Genomic DNA, 18,669 nt, shown 5'->3' with positions numbered 1-18,669 from the left:
TGGCAAAGGGCTGGTAATTTCTGGGATGTTTGTAATTATTTTGGCACATTTTTAAGGGTAAAAACCGATAATTCAACCTGGACCCTATTTTCCTATGTTTTTGTGTCTAAGTGACTGATGGGAACAACAATCTTTGACATTGGTCCAGTATTAAGAGAGATCGCTGCAGTCGGCAGCAGTGAAACAAGCTACAATGTAAGTTAATAGGACAATTGTCCAGCTTGTATTTATCTTCACTAAAGTGCTTGTTTTGGCGCTGACAGACTGATTAATATTCTAATTGTCTGACAACATTATGGAAAGGATTTCTAAGGAGATCGACCTTTCTGTTAAAGAGTAAGATCCTTTTTTTAAAACATAAAAACATCTGCAATATTGTGTTCGCTAAACCCACCAGACTCCATGTAAATAAACAGTCATTTTAGCATAAAAAACCCCACTTTATTCAAGGTCGACAGAAACTAAACAAAACTATGAAAAGCTGTTTTGGGTCGTCTTTCCACTTTTCCAACCATCACAACTCACAACCATTTTGGTCGAAATAAACACGTAGTTTACTGATTTACATGTGAAAATATGTTGGCTCTATACATGCATATAGGCGTCCTTCAAGAAAGTGATAAGTTAAGATTTATTATTTGTTAGAGCAGTTCAAAAAAATTCACACGCATCAGAATAAGAGAAATACACATTAAATAGACATAGGAAAAATATATATAAAAAAAGTATTATAAAAAATAGAATAGAGTAATAATATGTACACTATAAACACCCTTATTATAAACAGACAGGTAAATATATATATATATATATATATATATATACACACACAGATGAGGTGTGGATGAATAGAAATTACATATTGCACAGTAGGAGGTGACAGAGAAATAAATAAATATGCATAGAGCAGAATATTGTCAAGACAAATGTACGTTACAAACCTGTAACAAAATGTTAAGTTTTTCAATTAAAACTTGACTGTGTGATTGGTATAAAGAAATGCCAATAAACCAGAGCAAGTTTTTCTCCCATCCCGGAGTGCTGTGTGGACTAGCCAGACCTTCCTCTGCGGCGCTGTGGAGGAAGGTCTGGCAATGTGAGATTATCAAGTTGCTGATCTTCCTCTGTGCCAGATAATTGGACCGTACCAGTGGGCCGAGTAGAGACGGTAGTCCTAAAACCTGCCATGGTGGTGACCTTTGCCCCTGTAAATGTGACCACTGAGGTCAAGTCTGTGGAGATGCACCACTAGGCCCTGAACAAGGTGCTGCCTGGTGACAATGTGGGCTTTTAAATCCTAGTACCATCTTCAGCCAGCTTCACCTCTCAGGTCAGCAAACAGGGGTTGATGCATAGACTGTATATGTGCAACCAAAACATCTGAAACAAATGGATAGGACATTGGCCAAACTAAAAAAAATCTAAGTATGCATCAAATACATTTTTCCCAAAGATGGTTTCTCTCATTTTAGGTAGTTCTGATCACGCTGATGTTTGTTGAGTGTTAATTTTTCTGATAAGTTTGGTTTTTATTAGTTATTTGATGCTATAAAAATGGGGTGAAAAGTAACGACTGACAGCTGTGATTGGGCATTGGGCAATTGACCGTTCGCAAAACCCCGCCCTCGAATGGTCCTCGTCCAATCCTAGCTCAGCAACTGTAACTAAGGAGAAGGACCCCCATCAAACATTGGGATTTCAGCAAGATCGTGAAACGATGCGCCTATGGTACAAACGTACCCCAAACAACCTAAACGTTGTCCTTTTTGAACACTGATTAAACGAGAACTCCGGGCAATTTTTACGTTAATCTTGACCGCTATATGTATAGGAGTACTGTCGATAGCAAAAAAGACGTGAAAAAAGTGAATGAGAAATTCAATTCTGTTCTGAACAATTGCCAAGTGGTTTGGAGATTTGTCCATGTTGTTTTGAGAATGTCATTTCTGTTTCAAGAAATGAGCCAAACCAATGGAGAAAAACTGTAAAAAAATGTCATAGTATAGTATGTTGAAAAAAGTGCTAAAAAAGTAATAGTATAGTATGTTGAAAAAAAGTCATAGTATGGCATATCAAAAAAAGGGATAAAAGAAGTCATAGTATAGTATGTAGAACAAGTGATAAAAAAACTATAGTATAGTATGTTGAAAAAATCATAGTATAGGATGTTGAAAAAATCATAGTATAGTATGTAGAAAAAAGTGACACAAACGTCACAGTATAGTATGTAGAAAAAATTGATAAGAAAAGTCATAGTATAGCATGTCGAAAAGAATTATAAAAAAGTCATAGTATAGCATGTCGAAAAGAATTATAAAAAAAAGTCATAGTATAGCATGTCGAAAAGAATTATAAAAAAGTCATAGTATAGCATGTCGAAAAGAATTATAAAAAAGTCATAGTATAGGATGTTGAAAAAAATCATAGTATAGTATGTAGAACAAGTGATAAAAAAAGTCATAGTATAGTATGTTGAAAAAAGTGATAAAAAAGTCATTTAGATAAAAGTGATAAAAAAGTCATAGTATAGCATGTTGACAAAAGTGATAAAAAAGTCATAGTATAGTATGTTGAAAAAAGTCATAGTATGGCATATCCAAAAAAGGGATAAAAGAAGTCATAGTATAGTATGTTGAAAAATATTATAAAAAAGTCATAGAATAGCATGTTGAAAAAGTCATACTAGTAAGTGAAAAAAAATATAGTAATAGTATAGGATGTTGAAAAAAAGTCATAGTATGGCATATCAAAAAAGGGATAAAACTAAAGTCATTATATAAAAAAAACAGTATAGTATGTAGAAAAAATTTATAAGAAAAGTCATAGTATAGCTGTCGGAAAAGAATTATAAAAAAGTCATAGTATAGCATGTCGAAAAGAATTATAAAAAAAAGTCATAGTATAGCATGTCGAAAAGAATTATAAAAAAAAGTCATAGTATAGCATGTCGAAAAGAATTATAAAAAAGTCATAGTATAGCATGTCGAAAAGAATTATAAAAAAGTCATAGTATAGGATGTTGACAAAAGTGATAAAAAAGTCATAGTATAGCATGCCGAAAAGAATTATAAAAAAAAGTCATAGTATAGCATGTTGACAAAAGTGATAAAAAAGTCATAGTATAGCATGCCGAAAAGAATTATAAAAAAAAGTCATAGTATAGCATGTTGACAAAAGTGATAAAAAAGTCATAGTATAGTATGTTGACAAAAGTGATAAAAAAGTCATAGTATAGTACAGTGGTTCTCAACCTTTTTTGTGCCAGCGCCCCCCTATCCATTATCCAGGTCCCTAACGCCCCCCATCAAATATTATGTAGGCTAAATGCCCCGAATATTAATGATTACGCCCTAATATAGGCCTATTATTGTTGTTACTATTGTTATCAAAAATAATAAAAAAATCAAATCATTGAATGACAATCAACACATGAATAGAAATTATATATATTTACATTTTTTTTAAATATCAAATGCAACCATTTGACATTCAAATTAAATAACAGCAGCCAATCAGAACGACTAGATATGTAACATTCAAACTATAAATAGGTATTATCAAAAGACCTGCTGCATGGTGTGAACCTCAGCACCTTTAGAAGAGGACTATAATTTGAAGTGACCTTGGGTGTCATGAAATTAGCTTTAAATAAAATGTATTATACTTATTATTATTATTGTTATTATTATTACAAACACTAACAGTAGCCAATCAGAAACAGCTAGCAATTTAACAATCAAATATATTTTTCATTCAAATCTAAAATTGAATTGTGCCAACGGAAAACAAGCTGGCACTTATCAAGGGGTAAAAGCAGAAGGAACGCGCGCGCGCGCGCGCACACACACACACACACACGTATTTTGGTGATGACAAACGACTTGAAGAACGACACCTACTGCCGAATGGACATAAGTTTACAACCTTTGAAAGTTAGTGAGAGGCGTTTTTAATGCTTAGAAGAGTCTAGCTATGTTTGCTATCGCCTGTCTTGGGAGTAAATAGCAGAAAAAAACGTTTGGAGAAAACGCACCCCCACATCGCGCTGTGTTTTGTGGAGGTGTGAGAGTCCCGTACAGTAAACAGTGACATCACTTCCTCTATCGCTTCCATAAGAAAGTTTTAAAACACCAAATATAAGCCCTGAACTGCCCGCGGGTTTATGGAACAGCTGACTGTTTGCCAAACAACAAAGCACAGTCGATATCTCGCGCGCTTTTTTTTTTCTTTTCTCTCTTTCTCCGTGAAATGAAGCTGCATTCAGGTACAGTAGGAAACGTTGTGTAAACAATCTGACGAAAAACTGTTACTGTGGTGTGCTACATTGGTGGGGGTTAAAGAATACAACAGGACGTCGCAGCGATTGCTTTTTTCTTTATCTGAACGCAGCTTCACGTAGTAGCTACAGAGCTCATTTAAGACGATGCTCTGACGTCCCGTTTCCATGAAGGCAGCACGGAGCTGCACCCAATCAAAAGCTGACAGAAGCACGCAGAAGATACCCGTCTGGTCCAGTCGCAGTGCTGTAAACTGGCAGCTTTTAATGTTGCAGACTACTTATTCTTTAGTAGTTTTTAAGTGTAAACATGTATTGTTATTGTGAATCTTTGGTTTAAACTAGCTTTCAAACAAAGCCCCCAACGGCACCTCAACGCCCCCCTTTCCAAAATATTGCTTCCAACGCCCCCCATCATCCTCTGAACGCCCCCTGGGGGGCGGTACCGCCCCCGTTGAGAAACACTGGTATAGCATATCAAAAGAAGTGAATCAAGAAGGCTTAGTATGGACCTTTTTCACAGCAGACATTTTGACTTGTCACAGGTGACATTGATAACCTTAACGATGGCTCAATTCCATCAAGTGTCCCAGTAAGATATTTCAGTGAGTCAGCATGCACAATACCAGGACCTCTCCTAAGTGGAATGCAGCCATCAGTAATGGTTTAATACCAGGACCTCTCCTAAGTGGAATGCAGCCATCAGTAATGGTTTAATACCAGGCTCTCTCCTAAGTGGAATGCAGCCATCAGTAATGGTTTAATACCAGGTCTCTCCTAAGTGGAATGCAGCCATCAGTAATGATTTAATACCAGGACCTCTCCTAAGTGGAATGCAGCCATCAGTAATGGTTTAATACCAGGACCTCTCCTAAGTGGAATGCAGCCATCAGTAATGGTTTAATACCAGGACCTCTCCTAAGTGGAATGCAGCCATCAGTAATGGTTTAATACCAGGACCTCTCCTAAGTGGAATGCAGCCATCAGTAATGGTTTAATACCAGGTCTCTCCTAAGTGGAATGCAGCCATCAGTAATGGTTTAATACCAGGGTCTCTCCTAAGTGGAATGCAGCCATCAGTAATGGTTTAATACCAGGACCTCTCCTAAGTGGAATGCAGCCATCAGTAATGGTTTAATACCAGGGTCTCTCCTAAGTGGAATGCAGCCATCATTAATGGTTTAATACCAGGGTCTCTCCTAAGTGGAATGCAGCCATCAGTAATGGTTTTGAATACACCTGTGCTTTTCCTACTATGACATGTCAACATGTCTGCTGTGAAAAAGGTCTATAGCATGTTGAAAAAAGTGATTAAAAAAGTCATAGTATAGTATGTCGAAAAAAACTGATAAAAAAGTCATAGTATAGTATGTCGAAAAAAACTGATAAAAAAGTCATAGTATAGTATGTCAAAAAAAGTCATTGTATAGTATGTCGAAAAAAGACATAGTATAGCATATCAAAAAATATACTACACATACTACAGCTCCTCACCTTCCCACTGATGCCCAGCATGTCTATCGTAGAATTATGGAGAAAACCCAGCTACAAAGATATCAAGATTTTGACAATTCCATTGCTAAGTCAAAACAGTAAACATCTCAGGGTAGCTAATGTTGTATTTGTTCTCTCCCTTGTAACAGAAGTCAAAACAGTAACAGTTGAAGTAACATGAAGTCAAGTACATTTACAGCTGATCATTTTTTGGTATAGTAGCACTTCACAGAGGAAAAGCCCCCCAATTGCATGTGTAAAGTGTAGGTAGGGCAGTTTATAAAATAATAACACATTTGATTTTCAGTTTTGTTGTGTTTTAGGATGTTGTATTTTAGACGTTGACTTTCATTGCCTTTTTGAACTGTATCCCTTTATGTTTTTTAGGTCACCTGCAAAGTTTATCATTCCTTCACCTCAGGTATGTTTATATAACCCCAGCCGCTGTTTTAAACAAACGTCAGAGTTAAACGCTGATGCAGTTTTAAATGTTTTATTACCACGAGTTTACAGACACGTACCAGCTGTGACCTGAGCCGAGACACTGCCACCAAACGAGAGAAAACATCTCAAATAAAGACTTAATATTTACAGTCTAGGATCTCACCGTTGCACACCGTTCTGAGATTGAACGTCTCTCTCTCTCTCTCTCTCTCTCTCTCTCCCCGTGGGGTCGAAAATCCAGCTGTTCCCTTTAGCTGTTCCCTCTAGAGGTCTGGAGAACTTCCGTTGTGGAATCTGGATGCAGCGTTTTTTTGTTGCATTTGTTTTCGGGGTTTGTGTACTTTTCTTTTTGCATCGTTTTTTATTCGCAGCGCGTTTGTGTATTTGGTTGTGTTGTGTGTATTTGCATCGCGTTTGTGTATTTGGTTGTGTTGTGTGTATTTGCATCGCGTTTGTGTATTTGGTTGTGTTGTGTGTATTTGCATCGCGTTTGTGTGTTTGGTTGCGTGGTGTGTATATGCAGTGCGTTTGCTGAATGCTGCGCATGTGTTGTCAAATTAATGTAGTTGTTTTTCTTTTTGCATCGCTTCTTTTTTCGGGGTGCTTTTCTTTTTGCATCGTTTTTTATTTGCATGGCGTTTATGTATTTGATTGTGTTGTGTGTATATGCAGTGTGTTTGCTGAATGCTGCACATGTGTTGTCAAATTAATGAAGTTGTTTTCTTAATTTGCTTGTTTTAGTTTTGTCTATTTGCATGTGTTTTCTGAAGTTGCAGGGCGTACCACTAAATCTAACTTGTATTGCAAGCAGTGTTGGGCAGTAGCGGTACTAGTTTAACTTTGCGATGTGGTGATCACATTTTAGTAGCGGTGGTATGTTTTTTGGGGTGGTGACAAGATAATATAGGGCAGAGTAAACAAAAAAAAGCAAACTAAAACTGCTCCGCTGTTATGGAAACATTTACCATAAGCATATAAAAGAAGTGAGCTGAAAAAGACAAGGCAAAGGTTAAATACCTAAACCAAAGAGGTTATTCAAGCTTACTGCAGGTTACAAAAATCCCATTTATCAGCAATAGTGGGCTCTCTCATTACTCGCTCTTACTTGGGAGCAGATTAGAGCAGATTAGACAAGTGCGACATCTAGTGGTCCAATTCTGTATACGGTCCGGTTTTTGGCTTAAAATCGAACTGGTTTGAACATTTTTACACCGGCCCAAGCCTACTCATAAAAAGATTTGTGGTTGTTTGTTTCCTGTGATAATTCAGTCAGTGCTCATCCATATATGCCCTGTCATTTTTTGGTTTGTGCTGCGAGTACAATCTAAATGATGTCCTTCTTTAACAATTGGTACAGCTCAGAGAAATTCTAGGTACAGCATTTCTGACAATCTAATGTGTTTGTTTTTTCCTCTTTATATGCGGTCATCAGGACTTTCAGAACTTCACTCATACAATGTGATTTTCTGGATTTTTTTGTTTTAGATTCTCTCACAGTTGAAAAGTACTTATGATACAAATTACAGACCTCTACATGCTTTGTAAGTTGGAAAACCTGCAAAATCGGCAGTGTATCAAATACTTGTTCTCCCCACTGTATTGGTGGTGTAAAAATATTTCTATGGAGTGTGTATGCTTAAAGGGATATTTCACCATTGGAAAGATGAATATATCTTTAAACTGGGTCACTTATGTAGTGGAAATGTGATTTTTTTTTTTTGGGGGGGGGGGATTGGTGGCTTCTAGGCCGAGAAAAGCCAGAAAATGTGGATGAAAGACACCAAATCCCAGAATGCACTTGCTTCGCTGCTTTATGAGTCCACTCCCAAGCCATGCCTACCGTCAGACAGTGAGACAGTCAACTCAACTCAAGTGTGTTTTATTGTCATTTCAACCATATACAACGTTTCACCGTGGCTCAAGTGGTGTTACACATTTCAAATATATAAAAACGACATTATATAAAAACGACATACGAAACAGGCTACATGTAGTGCACACACAGTCAGTCAGTCAGTCTGTCAGGTGTGAAATATCCATCAGAATGGAATACTTACCTCTATAAATGTAGTTAAAGGTAGAGTAGCTCATTATAACAGGTAGGAAATATCTATCAGACTGGACTACTTCATTCATAAATGTAGTTAAAAGTAGGCTAGCTCATTATGACAGGTGGGAAATGTATATCATTATGGACTACTTCCTCTATAAATGTAGATAAAGGTAGGGTAGCTCATTTTATCAGATGGGAAATATCTATCAGAAGGCACTACTTCCACTATGAATGTAGGTAAAAGTAGAGTGAATCATTATGATAGGTGGGACATATCTATCAGAATACCCTACTTTATCCATAAATGTAGTTAAAAGGAATGTAGCTCATTCTGTCAGGGAGGAAATATTTATCAGAATGGACTACATCCTCTATAAATGTAGTTGACAGTAGGGTTTCCCATTATGACAGGTAGGAAATATATATCAGAATGGACTACTCTCTCTATAAATGTAGTTAAAGTAGAGTAGCTCATTATTACAGGTGGGACATATCTATCAGAATGGACGTTCATCCATAAACATTCTTAAAGGTCCCATGGCATGAAAATTTCACTTCATGAGGTTTTTTAACACGAATATGAGTTCCCCCAGCCTGCCTATGGTCCTCCAGTAGCTAGAAATGGCGATAGGTGTAAACCGAGCCCTGGGTATCCTGCTCTGCCTTTGAGGAAATGAAAGCTCAGATGGGCCAATCAGGAATCTTCTCCTTATGAGGTCATAAGGAGCAAGGTTACCTCCCCTTTCTCTGCTTTGCCCGCCCCAAGAATTTGGCCCACCCATGAGAGAGAGAGAGACATCATGGCTTTCAAACGAGCAAAGTGGCAGTTGGTCAAGGCCACACCCCCACCCTCCACCTTGCCCCCCCCCCTCTCCTCCTCAATAGCTACAAACACAGAAATGGCACATCCTAAGGAAAGCTCATTGTGGGACTGGCTCTAGTGGCTGTAATTCTGCACCAAGGCTGACTTTCGGGAAATAGACTTCAGATACAGTATTAGGGGACCACTAAGGTCTATATAAAAGAGACTTCAGATACAGTATTAGGGGACCACTAAGGCCTATATAAAAGAGACTTCAGATACAGTATTAGGGGACCACTAAGGTCTATATAAAAGAGACTTCAGATAGCAGTATTAGGGGACCACTAAGGTCTATATAAAAGAGACTTCAGATACAGAATATTAGGGGACCACTGAGGTCTATATAAAAGAGACTTCAGATACAGTATTAGGGGACCACTAAGGCCTATATAAAAGAGACTTCAGATACAGTATTAGGGGACCACTAAGGTCTATATAAAAGAGACTTGTGATAAGTATAAGTATTAGAATATAAAATTCATCAGTATAAAAATAGGGGAACTATATAAAAGAGACTTCAGATACAGTATTAGGGGCCACTAAGGTCTATATAAAAGAGACTTCAGATACAGTATTAGGGGACCACTAAGGTCTATAAAAAAAAAAATGACCACTAAGGTCTATATAAAAGAGACTTCAGATACAGTATTAGGGGACCACTAAGGTCTATATAAAAGAGACTTCAAATACAGTATTAGGGGACCACTAAGGTCTATATAAAAGAGACTTCAAATACAGTATTAGGGGACCACTAAGGTCTATATAAAAGCATCCATGTCATGGGACCTTTAAAAGTAACGTAGCACATTCTGTCAGGTGGGAAATATCTATCAGAATGGACGTTCATCCTCTATAAATGTGGTTAAAAGTAGGGTAGCTCAATATGAGGTCCAGGTTGAAAAATACCGAAATTACATTTTAAGGCAAAATAGGCCTGCAGGTTTTCGGGAGGTTCATTTATTCTTTTCTGACTTAGACTGAGATATAATGAGCAGGTACAGTATGTAGCCTACAGGAGTTATATCTGAGCTTTTCAGATGGAAACAGCTGTTGCAGCTGGAAACAACAATGATGAGACCTGTTAGAGTGAATCAAAAAAGGCTATAATGCTTCTAATGTGACTAAAAGCCTTACCTGTCACACGACAGAGTACTTTTACGCCTTGGTAATATAAAAGTTTTAAGGTCCACAAACAAAGAAAAACTTGCCAAAAGGCCCATTACTTATCTTTTTCCAGAGCTATTTTTTTTCAGAGAGATAGATATTTCAGTTCATGTGACCACAGTATGGACTTTGGTCACATGAACTGAAATATCTATATCTACATATAATATCTATTTTAACAGGTAATTACAAATCCAAAGTATTTTTGTTTGTAACTAAAGCCTTCATGTGTGGACAAACACACAGGTGACCATACCAGTGTTTCTCCACTAGATGGGGCTCTTGAACCATTCTTGCTTGGAAGCCTCCTCCAGACAGCATCAGCGTTGATAAGACAGACAGACAGACACAGCCAGACAGACAGGTTAGGGAGGGAGACAGACAGACACACAGACAGCGAGCACAGAGAGATTTTCATATGAATAGACCTGCACATTACCAACTCAATACGTCCATTGAATTTGAGTCTTGAAATTTAACTTCATCATGATCGGTATTTTTTCTATACAGCATAACTAATAACATTGGTTGTGAACATTGAAGGATGGTGATCTGTGGCAGGGTTATGAAGGCTCAGTTGAAGAATGACAAGTTTCCGATACACTCGTCTGGATTATTCTTTTCATGAGATTATTACTCATTTTATTCATATTCAGTCAGTTCTTTTATATGGAGATGTCATGAGTCGGTCTGCTGCAGACAGACGGTTATCGGGGAGCTGGGAAGGGACATCTGGGAGAGGTGCTTCATGAATTTATAGTGCAATCATTTAGAGGCACATCTACAACTTCTGTTTCAAAGTAGGGTGCAGGTATTTCTACTGATCACCTAATCCCCTACCTGGTCCCGCCAAGCCCCCCAAGCAGCTGGGGCTGGGACATTATGTAACAGCGAGCCGGGGAGGGGGGGTGGCCCAGATGACTGAGCATTGTGTTTCACCCGGAGCTCAAAGGGCATGGCTGGCTACATCTGTTACAGGCCAACTCACATTTCAATTTCTTCAGGTCTTAGTGTCAAAGGTCAAATGCATACAAACACTATAGACACTCCATTTAGGATGTCCAATAGTATACCAACAAAGAAGAAAGACCATGGAACATGTTGTGAAGCGGAAGAAATGTTGCACCTGTTTGAAGCAAGCATGCTACTGTAAAGTTAACAGACGAATAGAAACCCCTTCACTCTGTACTGCAAGAGCACTGGTGGAAGAAGTATTCAGATCATTTAGTTAAGGTAAAAGTTTTTAAAGTAAAAGTCCTGCATTGAAAATGATTCTTAAGTAAAAGTATGTAAGTATCAGAATGTACTTTAAATGTATTAAAATTAAAGTACTCAATGCAGAAAAATCCTCACGTTACAAACTGGAAAATCCAAACAGTTGTGTCAATCAACTACTTGTCTAATGGTCTAATCATTTCAACGGGACTTGTAGGCCGTTATATTGTTGGGCAGTTTTCTTTGTAATAAAACATCAGATTTTACAAATTAAAATACGATGTATATGATTACACCTATCGTATTTGTACGAAATACAATTCAAATTTGTGTCACTCAATTCCCTGTCTCACTGGTTACATGGCGTATGAACTGATTTTCGTCACTTCCGGCAGGAAAAAAATGTGTTTCGTGTGCAAAAATCTTGTAAAGTAACTAGTAACTAAAGCTGTAACAGATTAATGTAGTGGAGTAAAAAGTCCAATATTTCTCTCTGAAATGTAGCGGAGTAGAAGTAGAAAGTGGCATGGAAAGAAAAGACTCAACATTTGGACTGAAGTACAGTAATGGAGTAAATGTTCTTAGTTACATTCCACCGCTGTAGCAGTGGACCTTGAGTGGTGATTGTTATGTCAATATAAGTATAATTATTATTAATTAAGGCCACTGACAAAATATTACAACCACTAACTACTAGAGCTGCAAAGATTGATCAATTAGTTCATATAAATCGCCAAATATTTTGATAACCAATAATCTTTTTATGGAGAAAATAAAAGTGATTCCAGCTTGTTAAATGTGAATCTTCTAGTTTCTTCTTTCCTCTGGGACAGTAAACTGAATATCTTTGAGTTGTGGACAAAACAAGACATTTGAGGACGTCATTTGGACATTAATTGACAGATGAATCAACAATGAAAATAATCGTTAGTTGCAGCCCTTCTGACTACCCTATTCCCCCTTTTGGAGGTATTCTAGAAGGCAACAGTCATCGGTGATTGCACAAGCTGTATTAGTCAGTGGTGGAATGTAACTAAGTACATTTACTCAAGTACTGTACTTAAGTACAAATGTTGAGGTACTTTTCATGCCACTTTCTACTTCTACTCCGCTACATTTCAGAGAGAAATATTGTACTTTTTACTCCACTGACAGCTTCAGTTACTAGTTACTTTACAAATTAAGATTTCTGCACACAAAACCCATTTAGTTTATAAAAGGTGATGTTTTATTCTAAATGAAACTACCCAACAATATAACGGCCGACTAAACACACAACTGTTTGGATCGTTTCCAGTTTCTAAAGAATGTGAGTATTTTTCTGCCTTGAGTACTTATACTTTTAATACTTTAACCCTCATGCCCTCCTTAAAAAAAACTTACTCTCGACACCTTCGAGGCAAAAATGTCCACGCACACAAAAACTGTTATTAAATCATCATATATCAATATTCTTTTCTGCTTTTTTTTCATAAATCACTTAAACAACTTCTAACCTAATCAAAACTACCAAACATTCAATCATTTTCAGGATTTTAACCCTTTAAATGCCAGTTTATGTATTTGAAGTATTTCATTTTTTATTACAAAAAACACAAAAAATGATTTTTTTTCCATATAATGAATAATATCTAGATGGGGCTTTGGTGGTGATTAGAGGCTTGGATATGTCAAAGATAAGCAACAAAATTAATTTGATTGCATTAGTATTTTTTACATAGTTCCAGATACTCCCTTTGGACACCTTCGAGGCAAAAATGTACATGTCCAAAAAACTGATATTAAATCATCATATATCAATATTTTTTTCTGCTTTTTTTTCATAAATCACTTAAACAACTTGTAAATTGCTCAAAACTACCATAAATTCAATAATTTTCTGGATTTTAACCCTTTAAATGCCAGTTTTAAATCTTTGAAGTAACAATTATTTATGAAAAACCCAACAAAACATAAATTATTTTCCATAAAATAAATCATAGGGGAATGGGGCTTTGGTGGGGATTAGAGGCTTGGATATGTCAAAGATAAGCAACAAAACTGATTTGATTGCATTAGTATTTTTTATGTAATTCCAGATACTCCCTCTGGACACCTTTGAGGCAAAAATGGCCCCATTGACTTCCATTATAACCACATGTTTTGATCTCACTGCCTTTACAGTATAAAACCATGCATTCTGTAATGTTAGCATTTAATTTGGAAGAAAACTAGTCATATTTGACATTTTTACAGTATTTCACCAGATTCAACCATTTTGCCCTTGTAGGCAGATGCATGAAATTATAGTTATATTATGGAGCTGTGTGTGTGTGTGTGTGTGTGTGTGTGTGTGTGTGTGTGTGTTTGTGTGTTTGTGTGTATGTGTTGTGTGTGTGTGTGTGTGTGTGTGTGTGTGTGTATATGTGTATGTGTGTGTGTGAGAGTTTGCGTAAACCTGTAAGCAAGCAATGATCATTTTAGGGCTGAAAAAAGGCATCTTTTGAAAGATGCATTTCATGTGTCTTTGAAGACGTGCTTGAATAAAAACATTGTCTCCTGCATGTGCTGTAAACTGGCGCTTATCATTTCAAATGGTTTGTGGGACATGGTGGCCCTGAAGACTGGTCTCCCACTATGGACATCCCATGCGGGCCCGGGTGGATTCCCCTTTGGACCGGGCACACCAGCCAAGTGTGAAGTCCCATGTATGTTAAAATCTCTTGAGCATCCACATCACTCCATCCTGAGATTGAACACCCCCCCGTGTAGGTTTGTCATTTCCTGAATCAGCTGATCAAGTCAGGAGTGAAGAAAAGGTGGAAAGAGGATGCCACATCATGGATTCTTGATATGGCATATCTCGTGGGCTCTGGCATCATGCCGCGGGTGCTTGAATGTTGCGCAGCGTCTCAGTATTAGATGGAGACCAGACTTGCCAATTCTTCACTGTCCATTCAATGTTAGGATGGACAGGATCTTCAGTGTCCTCTCCACTTTCAGAGGAAGGGTTAGAGGCACTCACAGAGTTGGAGGACACCAGTGACCATTTTGTCAGACTCCAGAAACTTGTGTCATCTTCAGATGAGTCCTGCAGTTGGCTGGAAGATAAAGGCTCCTTCTCTTTGCTCCAGGTCTTTCTCCTTCTCTAGAGCCAGGTGCATCAACACACTAATAGTTGGTTTTGTTTACAACAAATGCAGGAGACAATGTTTTTATTCAAGCACGTCTTCAAAGACACATGAAATGCATCCTTCAAAAGAAGCCCTTTTTTCACCCAGATTTACACAAACTCTCTCTCACACACAGACACGCATGCATGCACACACACACACACACACACACACACACACACACACACACACACACACACACACGGCTCCATAATATAACTGGCTAAAGTAAGGTGCGCTTTTTTCACCACTAAAATTATCATTGTTTGTTTACAGATTTACACAAACTCTCTCTCACACACAGACATGCATACATACATCATGCATGCACACACACACACACACACCCACACACGCATACACGCACACACACACGCATACAACCACGCACACACACACACACACCCAACCCACACACACACACCCACCCACCCACACACCCACAGACACACACAAATATACATATATACACACACACACACACAGAGACACACATACACGCACACACACACACGCATACATACACGCACACACACACACACACACCCAACCCACACACACACACCCACCCACCCACACACCCACAGACACACACAAATATACATATATACACAAAAACACACACACACACACACACACACACACACAACACACAGCTCCATAATATAACTATAATTTCATGCATCGGCCTACAAGGGCAAAATGGTTGAATCTGGTGAAATACTGTCAAAATGTCAAATATGACTAGTTTCTTTTTCTTCCAAATGAAATGCTAATATTACAGAATGCATGGTTTTATACTGTAAAGGCAGTGAGATCAAAACATGTGGTTATAATGGAAGTCAATGGGGCCATTTTTGCCTCGAAGGTGTCCAGAGGGAGTATCTGGAATTACATAAAAAATACTAATGCAATCAAATCAGTTTTGTTGCTTATCTTTGACATATCCAAGCCTCTAATCACCACCAAAGCCCCATCTACATATTATTCATTATATGGGAAAAAAGTCATTTTTTGTGTTTTTTTTTATAAAAAATGACATACTTCAAATACATAAACTGGCATTTAAAGGGTTAAAATCCTGAAAATGATTGAATGTTTGGTGGTTTTGATTAGGTAAGAAGTTGTTTAAGTGATTCATGAAAAAAAAGCAGAAAAAAATATTGATATATGATGATTTAATAACAGTTGTTGTGTGCGTGGACATTTTTGCCTCGAAGGTGTCCAGAGGGTACAAAATGAATCATTTAAGTATAAAAGACATGTAAGAGTAAAAAACACTGGATTTAAAAAATTTGACTGAAAAGAAGGATTCCTACAAAATTTCATGCCATAAGAAGTAACACAGCAAAAATGATCACGAAATGAAAAAAAAAACTTGAGAAAAATGTACAAAAATGACCGAAGAGGGCATGAGGGTTAAGTACATTTTCCTAACGATACATTTTCAATGCAGGGCTTTTACTTGTGACAGAGTATTTTTACAGTGTGGTATTAGATTTTTACTTTTATTTTTTACAAGTAAAGGATCTGAATACTTCTTCCACCGCTGGTATTAGTGATGTTAGGACTTAAAAACGAATGGACTGCTGTAGGTTAAAGCTGCACTAATCCATATTTTTGTTATTAAGGGGTCAAATGACTGTGTGGGGTGTAAGAGCTAGCACTTGTAGTGACAAAGCCACAGAAAACACCTGACTCTACAGTTTTCTTCAGATCTAGCATTTTTCAGTTAATAGTTTACGGCGCTCAACTCTACTGTTTTGATTCACTCTCACAGCTCTCATCGTTGTCGTTTACTAAAAAGCTCTAATATACCCCTATACTGTATATCCTGCTCAGTAGTAAACAACAAAGCAAAAAATCCAGTAGAACATTTAGCAGCTAAAGAGCTAGATACTTTTTGTGGAGACCAAAAACTAAGCTAACTTACTAGCTTAAAGTAGAGTGAATATTGGACTTAATTCCTCTTTGACTGACAGAGAATATAATACATGTATCTGTGTACATGTTATTTCAATTATGAAACAAACTATTTTTGCTCACACACATCTGGAAAGTTTATTGACCACAATCATCCGACTCACACTTGTTTCAAATGAGAAAGAAAGAAAATACAGGTTTGCTAAGTACTTCAGCTGTCTGGTTTGCCATCTCTAGCCACGGGGTCCAGTCTACATGAACACTAACGGCGTTCCACTCTGAAGCTCGTCTACAGTTGGTCCCCATGTTCACGCACATTACTCGTGCGTGACAAAAAGTACTAAGATCAACAGAAAGAATCTCTAAATGTGCTGCTGTGCCATTAGCCAGACACAGAGGCAGGGGGGAAGTAGGGGATGCTGAGGGGAGGAACTACAAGGCAAAAAGGTTCACCAAACAAATAAGCGTAAGTAGTCTATAAAGCATGGTTGTTTGTTAAATGGTTGAAATACGCCCTTTTTTTAAATGATATTTCAGATGCTTTGTGTGTACATTGTTTTAAACTTGGAATGCTGGTGCTGCTGGACGATCAGTTATGTGTCTCTCAGTTACCTGTCTCACTGGTTACAGGGCGTATAGGCTCGCATAGCCAGACCTTCCTCCACAGCGCTGCGAAGGAGGGTCTGGCTAGTCCGCAAAGCATTCCTGGATAGGAGAAAAACGTGCTCTGTTTTATTGGCATTTCTTTAAACCAATCACAATCGTCTTGGGCAGAAGGAGCCACGGTGCCTCTGCAAAATAGCCTCAGGAAGGAACTTGTTTTGGTGGAACATGTGTACGTTCAAAAGTAGTTTTAGTCGTGCAACAGAAAACTCAGATTGGACAGATAGTCTAGCTAGCTGTCTGGATGTACCCTGCAGAGATCTGAGGAGCAGTGAACCATAGTCCTCACAAATCCACCAGAGGTTAGAACCCCAACATAGAGAAAGAGGAAGGAAACGGACATGTGGCCGAAAATAGGGACATCTGGCGGAATTTCCAGCGGCACCTGAACATACCGGAAATGAAACGTCGTCGATAGAGAGTACAGGGCGTAATAATTGATTATTGTCGCTGTCGGGCAGAAAGCTTGTATCTCCATATTTCATCATTTTTTTTCCTCATAAATCAATGCTATGGTTCCCTGTTGTCTGTCTGTGGGTTTTTACTAATATTTAAACACTGACGAGGTGATTTTGTCTGACTTAATCTGAAGCTCAATAAAATGTTTTCAAATCAGTCTTCTTTCATTTCCTGAAAAACAACGGTTTGGGACATACAAGGTTTTCACCTGACAGCAACGTGTAGAATTGAATAAGTTACGTTACTTCTTGTTTCTATCACAGATCTGGTAGTGCAACATGCTTCGAATGAGAGCAAGTGTGTGTGTGTGTGTATATGTGTGCGTGTGTATGTATGTATATGTGTTTGTGTGTGTGTGTGTGTGTTTATGTTATAAAGTTCAAGTCAACAATACATCATCTTCTGATTAGGAATAAAGCTGCAGTTGTTGTGTAGAAAGCAAACAAACAGGATATGTTTGGAGGAATTTGTCCACACATTGTGGATGGACAAACAAACAGGATCAGTACAGTAACATTCAAGGAGCCTGTGGAGTATTCTGGATGCTAAAAACAATTATATAAAATAAAAATACCCATCGTTAAAAGAGTGGTCCAAAAACTGATGGATGTAAAAAAAAATTTAAAAGCCCAAATCGAATACAGGGTTTTGCAACGAGCGACTTGCATTCATACAATGTATTATTATTATTTTTTTTTTAAAAGGAAAAGAAAATCAATGATTGAATTTGGTCGTGGTGTCAAAGTAAAACATGCCATGGTTGAGTCTCAGAGAGCAACGCTGGCCTAAACATTTACAAGATTACAATCAGTAGCTTTATAAAGTGACACATTACCATACAGTGATGGCTTTCAGACTATATAACGATAAAAGATATACATACAGAATGGGTAGAAGGGCTCCCTAACATGGGCTTGCACACAAGAAGATAAATTACAAAAAAAGAACTCCTGAAATTCAAGGA

This window comes from Perca fluviatilis, chromosome 1 (genome assembly GCF_010015445.1).
Source record: "Perca fluviatilis chromosome 1, GENO_Pfluv_1.0, whole genome shotgun sequence".
NCBI classification, from domain to species: Eukaryota; Metazoa; Chordata; class Actinopteri; order Perciformes; family Percidae; genus Perca; species Perca fluviatilis.
This window is presented reverse-complemented; position numbering follows the sequence as displayed.